This window comes from Sinocyclocheilus rhinocerous, unplaced genomic scaffold (genome assembly GCF_001515625.1).
Source record: "Sinocyclocheilus rhinocerous isolate Xijiao unplaced genomic scaffold, SAMN03320098_v1.1 scaffold1325, whole genome shotgun sequence".
NCBI classification, from domain to species: Eukaryota; Metazoa; Chordata; class Actinopteri; order Cypriniformes; family Cyprinidae; genus Sinocyclocheilus; species Sinocyclocheilus rhinocerous.
The window spans coordinates 986,242-1,000,748 of NW_015659004.1; the positions used below are offsets into that span (position 1 = coordinate 986,242).

General features: G+C 35.9%; 1 protein-coding gene across 1 annotated transcript in view; it reads left to right on the forward strand.

The window, feature by feature from the left end:
- Window positions 1–773: 773 nt before the first annotated feature.
- LOC107723160 (short transient receptor potential channel 5-like) overlaps window positions 774–14,507 on the forward strand; it is a 79,475-nt gene continuing 65,741 nt past the window's right edge. The window contains exon 1 of the mRNA XM_016531687.1: window positions 774–1,026. The gene's annotated coding sequence lies outside the window, so the exon portion shown is untranslated. The remainder of the gene's footprint in view (window positions 1,027–14,507) is intronic.

The following is a 14,507-nucleotide window of genomic DNA, read 5'->3' on the forward strand; positions in this document are numbered from 1 at the left end:
CCTTGTTAATCAGCTATCATTTCCCTCTGATTTTAGGAATAAATGATGGGTAAGGTTAGGTTTAGGGGTGGGGATTGGGTTAAGTCTGTATTTTTGGACAGTAATGTTGATCCAGGATCAACAAAAGATGTTGATCCAGGAACATGTCTTACTTGGCAAAATCATGGCGACCACGGATTTGAAACGACGGCTGATTAAACGATGACAGAATTTTCATTTATATGTATCTGTACCAGAACGATCCCCATTGTTAGGAGGAATTGAATATTGTTGCAAAAATCATCCCTAACTCCAACATTTAAGAGTTAAATTATAAGAAGGGAAACCCCGTAAGCGTTAACCAATAAAAGAAAACTTGTAGCAATTCAAACGGTTGTGTGATGTCACGAATCAAGCGCCACAGCAGCATCCCTCAGTCTGACACCATGACAACCACAGCGCGCGAACGCTGGAATCTTTGCATCTGCCGCGAAGCCCAATACGAAGACAAGATGCCGCCATACGCGTGCGAGACGCACTTGTTTTTTTGAAATATTCCTCGCTCCGCACTTTTGGAAGAAGACGTCGGAGATTCGCAAAACCACCTGTATCTAGCGTCCGTGGGCAATGTGAGTTAAACAGCCTTTCTGCTGGCCAAACCTTAATATTTCTGTGCCGTAAGAACTGCGCTGGGTTGAGTGCACTGAAAAAAGCCACGCGTATAGGAGCGATAAAATGCGCATTGGAGTCAGGGATGCTCCTCATGGCATTTACGCGTGGAGAACCCACTGGGGCGTGTGTGTTGTGCGTGTTAATGTATGTGTGAGAGAGTGAGAAAGGAAAATAGAGGAAAGAAAAGAGGCTCGTACATTCGCCGCACGCGTTCCACTGGCTCTACATGGGGAATATGAGGATCTCGGGAGGACGCCAATGATAAATAGTATTCCAGACTCCCCTGCCACATAAGAAGACCACGGAACACCCTCCTCAGAGACCCCTTGTTTGATACGAGGGGCGACTGAATATCCATATAGTAAGGCGCATCAGGTAAGCGACGCCATACGGGGATTCGTTATATTCGCATTGAAGTTTTAAAACGTCTTTTGTCGAGCATCATTTGATGCAGCGCAAAAAGTGCCTACCTACATCTGCAGGTGTCAGTGCGTGCGTTTGGTCAAAAATAATGGACATACCACGCAACTGACCATGCAAACCTTGTCTGTAAAGTAAATGAAGCGTTTTTATGCAGATTTTAATGAATTTGGGAAGCTTTATGAGATTTTACTGCCAATATTGAGACCAAGGATATGATAAGAGTTTTCACAACATTCATGTTCTGTTTTCTTAAAGGGTCTTCTAACAACTTAAAATTTTGTTGTAATGGTGTATTGGGGTTTCATCATCTTAAATGATCCTGATTACTGCATGGATGCTTAATGCTGCAGTGTTGGTTTGAGTTCAACTTCGAGATCACACGATATTGATTTTTGGTGACTATACCAATATACAGTATTTTTTATGTATGTAAGCGTCCGATAACCAGTATGCAGAACAAATTTTTTATTGTTTTATTTTTGCTTATTTATACAATAATTAATGATCATAATACAACAGCATATACATTCTGAATTATGTTATTATTGATGATGATGAAGATTATTTATTCAAAGTTGTTTGCAAGTGGCAGATTTATTTTCATCCTTATTTAGGGCTGTCTGAATCTTAAACGATACATTTCTCACTTGAGAACAAATGGCTGTTATTTAAAAGCATTAATGCAATGCATTAAATAAGTTGCTCTACTTGTAAATATCATTTTTGGCTGCTTTTCCATAGTGATCAATCAAATGGCATCATTTACAGATAGTAGAGATCTAATAAGTTGAAAAGATTGAATATCAGGACAAATTTTGGTCAAACTAATCATCAGTCTGTCTCTATTCAAAATGCCAGATTGTAATGATTATGTAAAAAAAAAATCTTTAATGCATGTAAGACTTGCTAAGCAGGCACTGATGCTACAGGATAATTATTGATACCCGCTGCTCTCTGAGGGCTGAAGATTGTGATCAAAGATTTATACACTCGTTCCAGACACTGTTACTGTATGTGTGGAAAGAGAGGTTAGGAAGTAGACAGGGATTGTCCCAATAGATTGTCCATGCTCATCGCCTCAAGGGAGCTGAGGGGGAAAAAAAAGAAATTGGTGTGAGCAACACTATTAGGTCTGTACAGTAAATGAAGCGTTTTTAATGCAGATACTTAATGAACTGGGGAAGCTTAATAATATTTTAAAGGCAATTGTCACAAGGATGCAAATGATAGTTGTAACATTTATGATCTGGCTAGTTAATAGGGTCTAACATCTTTGGATTGTATTGTTATGGTGTGATGGGTTCCATCATCTAAAACAAGTCCTAAAAGAGCCTAATGCCGCAGTGTTGGTTCAACTTTTTAGACTGTAATGGATTTGTAAAGAAATATCATTCTTTTTGACACGATTTTCTGAATTTGCAGAACATTTACTCAACCTCAAGCCATCTAAGATGTACTGTAGATAAGTTTGTTTCTTCATTGGAACAGATTTGGAGAAATTTAGAATTATGTCACTTGCTCACCAATGGATCTTCTGCAGTAAATGGGTGCTGTCAGAATGAGAGTCCAAACAGCTGATAAAAACATCACAATAATCCACAAGTAATGCCCATGACTCCAGGCCATCAATTAACGTCTTGTGAAGTGAAAAGTTGCATGTTTGTAAGAAACAAATCCATCATTAAGGCATTTTACCTTTAAACTGGCGCTTCTGTACAAAATACCATAATTCATAATGACGCTTCCTCCAGTGAAAAAGTCCATCCCTTGTTGTCCTCTCACATCAAAATCCACTCACATATTTGTTTAGAACTGTTTTGGACTGTTTTCGCGTTCAAGCAGTGCTTGATCTATGCATATATCTCTCTTAACTCAGACGAGATGGTTTGAAGTTAAAAACGTCTTGATGGATGTGTTTATTACAAACATGCAGCTTGTGGATTACTTACATTTCTTGTGGATTATTGTGATGTTTTTATCAGCTGTTTGAACTCTCATTCTGACAGTACCCATGCAAACTCATATATATATACAGTATATATATGTACATATCTTTTTATGCACATTTTCCTTTTTGGTGAACTAGCCTAATCCTTTAATGTATGTCAACATCTGAAGTAGTATACCACAAACACTTATACAAACTGTTCCGTTCAGTATAAATGCATTTATACAGACAATATTAATACAGAAATAATGTTATAACATTAATGTTTTTAACATGAAATTGAGCAATGAAATTATGAATAGAAAAAAGCAAAGAAACAACAAAGATATAAATTATGAAATATAGAAAGTTTAAGACTGTTTGATGCTGTTTTGAAGGAGCACCAGAGTTGGTTTGGATACTATGAGTCAGTGGCAGTGCTGTGGCATATTTTAGTACCATTTTTATGCTGCATTATGTCTTTAAACAGACATTGGATGTGTACAGATACCTTAAGGCTACAGGATAATAAATGATATCTGCCCATCTCTGAGGGCTGAGGAGTGTGATCCCAGTTTATACACTCGTTCCAGGTGCTGTTTTGAGTGGAAACAAAAGGGAGGCAGTAGACAGGGTTTGTCCCAAATGGACTGTCCATGCTCATTGCCTCAAGGAAGCTCAGGGGAAAAAAGAAATTGGTGTGAGCAACACTATTAGGAGGTGACAGAAGAAAAAATCTTGACTGTATAACGTATTGTATTTAGTTTGTTGGTGTATAAGATATGCTTTGAGTTTGTAAGTCAGGGTTCATTTGGACTAATGTCTCTGGGGATCAATTTAACCTTGTCCCCAGTTTTTCATCTCCAGGGTTGTAATAAAATTGCACAGGACACATCAGGGTCCACCCTTTCAAACCCTTGATTATAAGTGAGTGACCTAGCCTCTCAAATAAGATTACATCGCTTAATGGTGCATTACATAAGATAAACAGATTTGGGACTTAGGCAAATGCAGGTGGTGTGTACTCACTGGCCCACACACGTCTTCAAAAAAGTGGATCATCATGCTTTTTTCAGAATAATCATCAAATCCTTAATGTACGGTGCACCTACAGTAGCCTACTGTAGGTGATTTTAAGGATGGTAAAGCCTTCAAAAAAAGAGTCCTTGAGAAAAAGAGTGAAGAAAAAGTTCCCTGGGGAGGAATATTTAGTATATTCACATAGCTTTCAAAATGAATGTACAGTGAGTGTTTTACGGATGCCCACCGAAGAAGAGTGTTTTGGAGAAGTTTGTGAGGACCAGTGGAGTTTATGTACATATGGGCAACAGACGCTCCAAACACAGACACAATCGCTTGTTCTGACAGAGGAACTATTCACTGATGTCATCGACCTGCCTTCAAATAGCTGAGTTTCCACACATTCAGAATGCTTTCATTTTTTTTCATTTGTCTTTTGGTGTGTTTAGTGATTCTGAATGGATCCGTATGGTAGTTTATATGCAGTCCTATGGCATCTCCCTGTAGTCTTGTTTGGTATGGCAGGTTGACTTGTGCTTATTTGTTAAAGTTACTGTATAATTGAGCTTTATGTGCTTTTAAGTACTTTTAAGATGTAAAGAATATCTGTAGTGACATAGTATGTTTGCAAAAAAAACAAACACTGAATGTAAATCTGTCTTGAATTTGTTTTGTTTAAAAATAATTACATGGAATTGAAAATTATATAACTCTAGAATACAATGGTTTTTGTGAAAAGAAAATGTTGGGGGTCCTTGCGGTATTGATAGGACGGGGGCCTTAGAGTAAAAAAGGTTGTTATTTTGTCACTGTGGCATCATTCAGGACAAGAAGACTTATTGGTAACAAGTAAAGCACAGATTCTATAAACAGTACAGTGGTAAAGACAGTTAAATAGTGAAAAAGAAAGAAGGAAAGAGAGAAATAAGGACAAAGGGAGAAGGTCAAATGTACTTTGTGAGAAGATAATACATCTAATAGAATTGCAGGGTGTCTGGTGGCTTATGCTGTCTGGCTTTGCGGTGACTGAGTGTTTGAGTCCAGCAGAAGTCAACTCCTCTGAGGCCCAGACTCATACAAGCTCCTTACATGGTTTACATCAAATCAGAACCCATTAATGAAACTGCCAATGCTCTTTAGCAAGAATAATGTGCCATTATTGGAAATGCAGAATGTACCTACTGTTTTGGTCATTCTAAAATGCATTGGATGCATTGTTGGATGTGATTATTGTCATATTTACATCTAAAGTTCAAAATTGGTCAATGTGATTTCAAAATAGATCTTTTCAAATGCCTCATGCTAACATTTTGTCTATTGGGGAAACATAAATTGGTACTTTTTTACATTTATATAATGGTATTTTATTTATTTAATTTTATATTTATTATTGACCTTTTGTTAAAGCCTAAAAAACTGACCAGTCCTATCTAATCGAGTGTTTCTATGGACTATACTATCAGACAAGCTTTTGTAGTCCTCTGTGTTAAGATTGCAAATTTATTTTTAAATCAAATTGTACGCAAATGATTCAAAAATACATTAAAATGTTGCTTTGTAGTGCAGAGAGATCTACATAACTGAAAAATGGAGTAGTGTTTATGTTGAACTTTTTCGAATTTGCTCAAAAATTGCTAGTAAATTTAATGAATAATTACAAACTACAAGTAACACATTAAATTAAATTAAACATACAATTTTGAAGTAGTAAAATAATATTTTCGTGTAAAACATACACTGAAGGACCTAGAAGCAATTTTTACTCAGAAATTCTTAGTAAATTTCACAATTAATCATTTCATTACAAAGAAAGGGCAAGTAACATTGAATTAAACATGAAACTTTGAACTTGTAAAAAATGCACGGCTAAAGTAGTTCCAGGCAGGTCTTGACCGCATATTTCAAAGGTTCTTACAGCTTACAACAGAAAAAACAAAACAAAACCCACAATGTCACTGACCAAGCAAATAAATATAGTAAACAACAAGATAAAAATGACAAAATTCCATTTTATTATGCTTCACGTTGTGGCCGCATCACCACCTCGGGTGTGCATTATTTTCTAATAATTCAATGACCCGTCATCAGTAATTCCTTACATATATTACAGGGATGCAGTAGATTTCCCCTTTGTTAAATAATCAAATAAACACTCCAAAGTTAATGCCTTGGAATAAACTACATGTCAGCCCTCTATTAAGTACTGCATAACATCAGTTAGGACACCTACATTTACTCTAAGGTAAATTAATCTCTGTCAAATTAGGCTTTTCTCTTCATTTGACAGTGATAAGCGATTGCCTAGGTTCTAATTAGTCATTTCTGCAGTTTTTATCACAGTACTGCATAATCTAAAAGTTCCCTTAAACACAAATGGCTGGTAAAACGCTTTGCAAAGTCACACTTCAAACTTTCGACCAATGTACAGTAAGAATAATATCCAATAAAAACCTACACTGCTTATTTAAGGTATCATGTGTTTCAGATCCTCATCCAATACAGAAAAGTATCAATAAAAATAGCTGTAACTTAAGTAGAACACTATTATGTTACGTAAATATTTGTGTGTGCTATGTGTTTTAATGCTTTGTAGAGTATCATGCTGATGTCTCCAGTGGGTCAATTCTGAGTCAAATCTCCCGTGCGCTTCATGTGAGGCACAGGGATTTGCCTTAGAGTGCTCCAAATCAGTCACATTTGAGTTCCCATGCTCACTAGATTGTGGAACAGAGCTTCAGACACACAAAACAGAAACTTTGATCCCATCTCACATCGATGACACATTCTTTAGACATGACAAAAGCATGGCTTTGAAGTATCGCCTAAGTTCACGGAGAGGAGAGTAACTCAACGTGCCTGGCATATTAAATTCTCACATCGATGCTCTACATCACTGCCACAGCGTCTCCATATGTCACGGCAAACAGCTCTTAACCCTGAAAATGACTCACAAGATGAACTCACTCATGGCTTATACTTTCCCGTAATTATCGCCGCTACTGAATTAAAAAGCCTTTCCATAGACCAGCGAGTTTGTTGACGTGGATAAATGATAGAAAATTGTGTGCGCGCGTGTGCGTGCATGTTGCAAACGCCAGGAAGACTGGGTTGTTAATTATCTATTAAACTAAAAGGTTAAACTGGAGACAGGCTGTTGCAAATACATTCAGGTATGAATTGGGGATTAATAAGAAAAGAGTACAGAAGCAGGACTGGCTTTGCAGGATGAGTTGGATTCATGCAGCCGACTAATGAAAAAATAACAAAGCATAGAGAATTAAGTATGGTGTATGTATGGCTTATCCTCACCACATAATAGTCAATAATAAACGCCTCTAATAAGAGAAAACAACACATTTCAGAATTTGCAGCCATATCTGCCAGGAAATTCGCTAGAAAAGAACATCTTGGATCATATTTGAGCATGTAATAGAAAGCAGCTACTTCACAAAAAATACTTTTGCCCCTTCCTGCCTGTCGGATAAACATTGGAGAAGCAGATCTGGGCTTTTCATGTTTATACGTGAAGCATGCTGGGAAGAACAGCCATAGTCCTTTCAGTCTTTGCATTCTTTACACTAGACAAGGCGAAGATGTTTCCGTGCTTGTCTTATAAGTTTGTTTTGGATCACAAGAGATTGCATAGCTTAGCTCTTAATGCAATTTTAAAGGCTTCCCAAACATCCTCATGGGTTTGCTCCTGGCTTTCTGACATGAGGGTGGAGCACACAGGTAAGTTTGCTAAAAGGAAAAGATATAATGGTGAGGCCATGCAGTTGCTTTGTATTGTTAGAGAATCTGACAGGAGGAAGCATTTTCCTTCCTCTCAGACGTATGTTAAATTTTCATTATACGTCTGCCTGTCAGTGTTTGTTAGGGTTTGTCGAATGAGTAATTGCAAAATGACAGAGGTTTCCTCTAAATGTTAACTGTAGGGCATGGCAAATTGACCATGATGATAAGTTACGACAGCAGAAAAAACAACAGAAGCTAGAAAAGGAAAGTTTGTCAAGAGAAACTCTGCTGTTGTTAACAAACAGTTTAAGAAAAGTTTGAGGTTGTACTGTAGTTGCTAGACTGTTGCGAAGGTGTTCTGAGCACTTTGCTAAAGTGATTTAGTTGTTTCCTTGAGCATTTCTAAGTGGTTGCCATAGTGTTCTGAGTGGTTGCTTGGCAGTTGCTAGGTAGATAGATAGATAGATAGATAGATAGATAGAGACAGACAGACAGACAGACAGACAGACAAAAAGATAGACAGACAAACAAAGAGATGTGTATGTAACCAGTGGGTAGAGAGAAATGTTAGAGATCTTAATGTACAGATGAAAAATTTTACAATTTCATATTCATCTTTGCAGACTGTCTCTTTCTAAACACACACAGCACAGCAAGGAGTTTAATTGGATTACAGTGGCATAAACAAGCCATCTTTCAGAATCTGCTGTTTTGTAGCCTCTGAGATGGCATGCTTCAATTTCTGATGCCTCTAATGCCTGTGAATGTCTACTCAGTTGCATGGCATCTGTGCCAGCCTATTCCTTTAGTTACGACTCAAGTTATATGTGCTAATCTCTCTGCTTCCTGTAATTAAAAAAAAAAAACAATTTCATTTAGTCTGCTAAATGACTAAATGTAAATGTAAGATGCAACTGTGCTGTGTCAGGCCATTTTTTATTTAATTTACTCATCTCAAAGGACCAGACAAGCCCAAATGAGTTGCGTCTATGAGCGTCTGTGTTTGATTCTCCTGAAAGATCCATACTCTCTGTCTGATTCAATCTGGAAAATACTCGTCGATGTATTGATTTAATCAGTGTACCCGTTCGGACCTCGTCAGCGGCTTTCATTGATCGTACAAGTTAAAGTTATTTCCCCTCAGAGCACAGTGTGTTTCTTTTGTGACTCTTGTTTTTCTTTACTGCGGTTAAAAACAGGGAGAACAAAAAGCTATTTGAGCAAGACAATATTACAGTGGGGTTCAGACAGCCTGAGACTACTAGTGTTGTTAAAATTTAGCTATTTTGCATTTTTAAAATTAGAAATTATATCAACACAAAAAATGTAATTAAAAGTTCATCTAAAAGATATATATATATATATATATATATATGAATCTCAGAATGTCTTAGTATTTGGCATCTCCCTATTGTTTTTAATACTGATTTCAAGATAATGGACTTTGTAAGTAACATGGTCGATCTCATATATATGATTAGTAACCTGTTCTTTTGTATAATACTTCAAATCATGGTACAGTAAAAAACAGTTTCAGATCATATGGTTTATTATTGCAGTAAATAAATCAATATTTATTGGTAGATGCTATGGAAGGAAGTATCACTGAGTTCAGGCACTCCGGAATTGCTCCCAGTCCAATGAGAGAAACATTCTCCACTTCAGATGGATCACTAGGGATTGTCCTGCACACTTAGTTTACGTCTAATTTATCAGCTAATGTTTGGCCCAGCTTATACTCTAATGATATTCCTCAGAGATAAGGAGCCCTTAGAGGACTGAGAACCACAGATTAATTACACAATTAAATCTGCGATTAGACTGCAGAGATAATTGCTCGGTCAGAGTGGTGCTTTGTAGTGGAGTCACTGGGGCTGTCAAGCGCTTGCCTTCCCTTTATCTTCTCCTCAGGTTTAGAAGCAGGGTAAAGTTTATAGGAAGGGTCATTGATTGTTAGAAATCATTATACTGTACAGCAACCACATGAAAGTAAAAGAAGGCTGAAGTAAGAATTGCTTTCTTTGCTGGTCTATAGCTAGGATATGCACTGCATGGCCCAAAAAAATATTTGCAGATTTAAGGTCCGTTCACACCAAGAAAGATAGCTATAATTATAACTATAATAGCATCCACACAGATGCCCAATAATCATAAGCGCACTGTTTATCGTAAGCATGCTCTGCAGTTATGATGTCTGATGCTTCATGCTTGAGCTTTTTAAAGCAAGATGGATTCTGATTGGCTGCCAATCTTTTATCATTCATCTTCTGAAAAAAATGGTTCTGAAAGTGATTCCAAGAATAATGTTCCTCTGTGTTGTTATCATTATAGTTTGGAGTGAATGGGCCTTCATGAAAAGAAAATTCCTCAGGGCTATTCATTTTATAAATGCATGATATAGATCTGATTCATAAACATGTTTTAAACAGGGCTGCAACTACTGATTGATAAAATCTGTAATAATCGATAATGAAAATCATTGACAACAAATGTCATTATCGATTAGTCGCATCTGCCCCACCGTGCGCGGAAAACGTCTTCGGGAAAGGTGCGTGATCCAAGTTGCCCAAAACATGCGAATGCTTTATTTTAAACTTCAAGCTAATGCATTAGCATAATGTTTAACATGGCTCGTCCTGTCAGGCGCTTTGACAGATGCATGTTTTTAATGTGTGATATGATTCCTCAGCGCAAAACTTTTATTTTAGGTTATCTCCTTATCTGTAAATGTTACATGTTCACGCAAGTGTTACTATTCTGCATGAAAGCTCATCTTGACAGTCTGCGTTAAACTTCAGAATTTACTGAATGAGTGGCGGCGCTTCAAACAGACTGAATGTAGTAAAGAGGGAGAAAATTATATGCAGTGCAAAAATATTCATTTTGCTGAAATATCTGTTATTGGATGTTAAATTTAGGTTTAAAAGTCAACATGTAATTCAAGCATTTTATGATATTAACTGTAAAGGGATAACAGCCTGTAATTGTATTTCAATTTAAGCCTTTCCTTACATTAAAAAAAAAAGAAATTACAGTATAACAGGTTTATGTAATATGCAATGTGTGTGTTCATGCAGAACATTCGTCTCATCTGTTAACACTGAGTTTGTGTTTTTATTTATTATCTTCATTATTATCTCCATTTTTAGTGTAGGGATTTAAACTGTCCTTTGTCCATTTGTATAGCATAGATATAGATATTTTCACCATACAGTATGTTTATAGCATTCAGTTGGCACGTCTGTTTGAAGGACAGCATTCGGCAGCATGTGGAATTTGTGTATTTTGTCAATAAAAAAGAAAGTGTTTTTATCTGATTAATCGATTAATGGAAATAAATAAATAAATAAATAAATAAATAAATAATCAGCATATCGATAATCTAAATAATCGTTAGTTGCAGACCTAGTTTCAAATGACAAAACAATGCATTGTTCAAAATTAAGACCTAAGTGGAACATGTCCATAGTTAATGTTACCATAAACTATTGTTACTAACCAAAATCACCATGGGACTTAACATGGTAAAATATAAAAAACAGAGCTCAGAGTACTACATTTTTATTGGTAGTTGAAAGCATTATCAAATTAGCCAGTTCATTTTATATACAAACACGCAAGGTACAGGGGATGTGTTCAACTTTGTGAATGACAAACATCTCAATTCTATGTCAATCGGCAGAGCTTTCATCTGAGTTCTGTAGGAGCAGATTCCCAAGTGGGAATTCTCTATAGGAAAACATGTAAAACTCACTTCTCAGTTCTCACAATCACTGCAATCTTTGATTTTCAGTCAGAAGAACCAGAATAACACAATGGTTTAGTTTTTTTTCCTAAAAGCAACCAGGATCCATTTTGAAAACAGTGCTGATCCTGGAAAGGTCTGCCTGTACCATGTGCTTATCCAGTATCTAAAAATTTGCATTAAGGAGCAGAAAGCTGTGTGGGTGTACCAACTGCAGTGGGGGCAAGTGCACTGATGTGTTCACCAGCATAGGATTAACATGCTGTGGATATTTAGAGATGCTGAGAAAAAGAACTTGGAAAAAGAAAAAGTTGAGGCTTATTGTTTGGTAAAATCATTGTTGGGTACCACAGAATGACTTTCTTTCAATAAAAGATGTGTAGTTGTGATGAAACGGAAGTAGGGAGGAGACTTGGTTTAATCCATTGGTGGTTGACTGGAAGGAGGCATATCTGAATGTGACCTTGAGGTCAACTGTAAAGGTGTGTTCACACTTGGTAGGTTTGGTTCACTTAAATCGAACTCTAGTGGGAATGCTCTGTTAGAGAATTTCATTTAAAGGGGTCATATGATGCGATTTCATTTTTTCCTTTCTCTTTGGAGTGTTACAAGCTCTTGGTGCATAAAGAAGATCTGTAAATTTGCAAAGACTAAAGTCTCAAATCCAAAGAGATATTCTTTATAAAAGTTAAGAGTCAGCCACACCCCCCTAAAACGGCTCGTTCGAACACGCCGAACACTGCCATCTGAACTTTGGTGCACACAAAACAAGCAGACTGAGACCTACCATTTCATAGGGTCCATTTCCAGGGGTGTGAAGTAACGAATTACAAATACTCACGTTACAGTAATTAAGTAGTTTTTATCAGTAATTGTACTTTTTTAAGTAGTTTAAAAATTGTGTACTTTTACTTTTACTTGAGTACATTTTAAGTGATGTATCGGTACTTTTACTCTGCTATTTTCCTCTGTTTGTGGTCGTTACATGCTTATTTTAATTTAATACTCACTACTCAATACTCATGAGTACTTTTAAATAGGCTACTCTTTTACTCTTACTCAAGTAGTTTTTTGGACAAGTACTTTTACTCTACTCACACTACATTTTTTGGAAGGTAATGGTACTTTTACTTGAGTATATTTTTTCAGTACTCTTTCCACCACTGTCCATTTCCAAACAATCTCTGATGCAGTTTGACTGATATAAATGCAACATAGTGTGAATTTTGTCAGCCATTTTTTATTTAGTCTTAATCTTTTAAATTAGTCTTAGTTTTATTTAGTCAACCTTGTCCACTTATTTTAGTTAAATTTTAGACGACTAAATGTCTGAGCATTTTAGTCTTGTTTTAGTCCATGAAAACTTTGTCGTAACATTGTCGTCATACTGTATAATGGTTAAATTAATAAAACAAAAATATATAATTTTGCTCAAAATTATAATTGCAATGATTGTTGTCATTTAAAAAAAAATATTAAAAAATGTCAGGTAATGCACTTTCACCAATAAACACAAATCAGTGGAATGTGGACTTCTAATAGTAATTCCAATAATGTTTCTCTATTAAAACAACAGCGGTTGAGTAAGTGCATTTATTCAGCAACTACAATCACAAACAAAATAGTCGAGATCTCATGACAGAACACCGACAGGCTGAATGACACTTTCATTTAAGCCGAAAATCTCACATGGAGATTGCTAAACTCTAGCTTGCTTATTTGTCTGTGTTTTCAGATCATCATCGGCGCTTCCGCAATGAAGAGCGAGTGTGTGTGCATGGTTGCCAGATTGCAAAAATTAAGGAAATCACCGGGCAGAAAATGTATCCTTTTAACAGAGAAGCTCTGATTTAGGGATTTGAACTCTTGATATCTTGCAACCACACACATGAAAGCTCGTGTAGTAGAGGCACGCAATAATATTTTGTCTCCTTTTTCGACGAAAATAAAAATAGATTTAGACGAAAATAAAAATAGATTTAGGTATAGTTTTTATTTTTTTTAAATACATTTTAGTCTCATCTTTTATCATCAACAATATTGCATGTTGATCGTTATCGTTTATTGACATTATTGTCGTCTTGTAATCGTCTCATTTTAATCATGGGAAAAAAGCTTATCAATTAACTTTTTTCATCATAGTTTTCATTAAAGAAATTAACACTGATGCAACATGAACCAAAGAAGTGTTAATTTTGTCAGCTATTTTCAATTTTAGTCTTAGTCCCGTGTTAAATGTCCTTGTTATTTTTTATCATATTTAGTCAACTTTATCCTATTTAGTTTTAGTCAAGTTTTAGTCGACTAAAAGTCTCAACATTTTTGTCTAGTTTTAGTCAAAGAAAACTTGACATTTTAGCAATAAGATTATTATTAATTAACTGTACATCAGTATTAATTTTGGCAGCCATTCTTAATTTAGTCGTAGTCTTACTCAAATGTAGATTTTAGATATCATATTTAGTCAACCTTGTCCTGTTTTTGTTTAGTCAAGTTTAAGTCAATGAAATGTATGAGCATTTTAGTCAGGTTTTAGTCAGATTTTCGTCATGCTGTATAATGGTTAAACTGATCAAAATTATTTTGGTGAAAATTATAATCGTAATGATTGTTGTCATTTGAGAAATTTACTTTTGCATTTCAGGTATTGCACTTTCAACAGTAAGCACAAATCAATAGGACTCATGGTGTAGGCCTATTTTACCTGATCTAGTGTACTGATTTATAGTATTTTTATTATATAAATTAATATCAAAGCCTTATGCAATCTCTCTGTCTACATCATGAAAACTGCTAAAACAAACAAAAAATATTATAACAGTGGAATTCCAAGTAATTCCACTAATTCCAAATGGCAATAGCCTATTTCTCTATTAAAACAACAGCGGCTGAGTGCATTTATTCAGCGACCACAATCGCAAACAATATAGTCGAGATCTCATGACAGAACACAGACCGGCTGAATGAAACTTTCATTTAGATCGCTAAACTCCAGCTTGTTTGTTT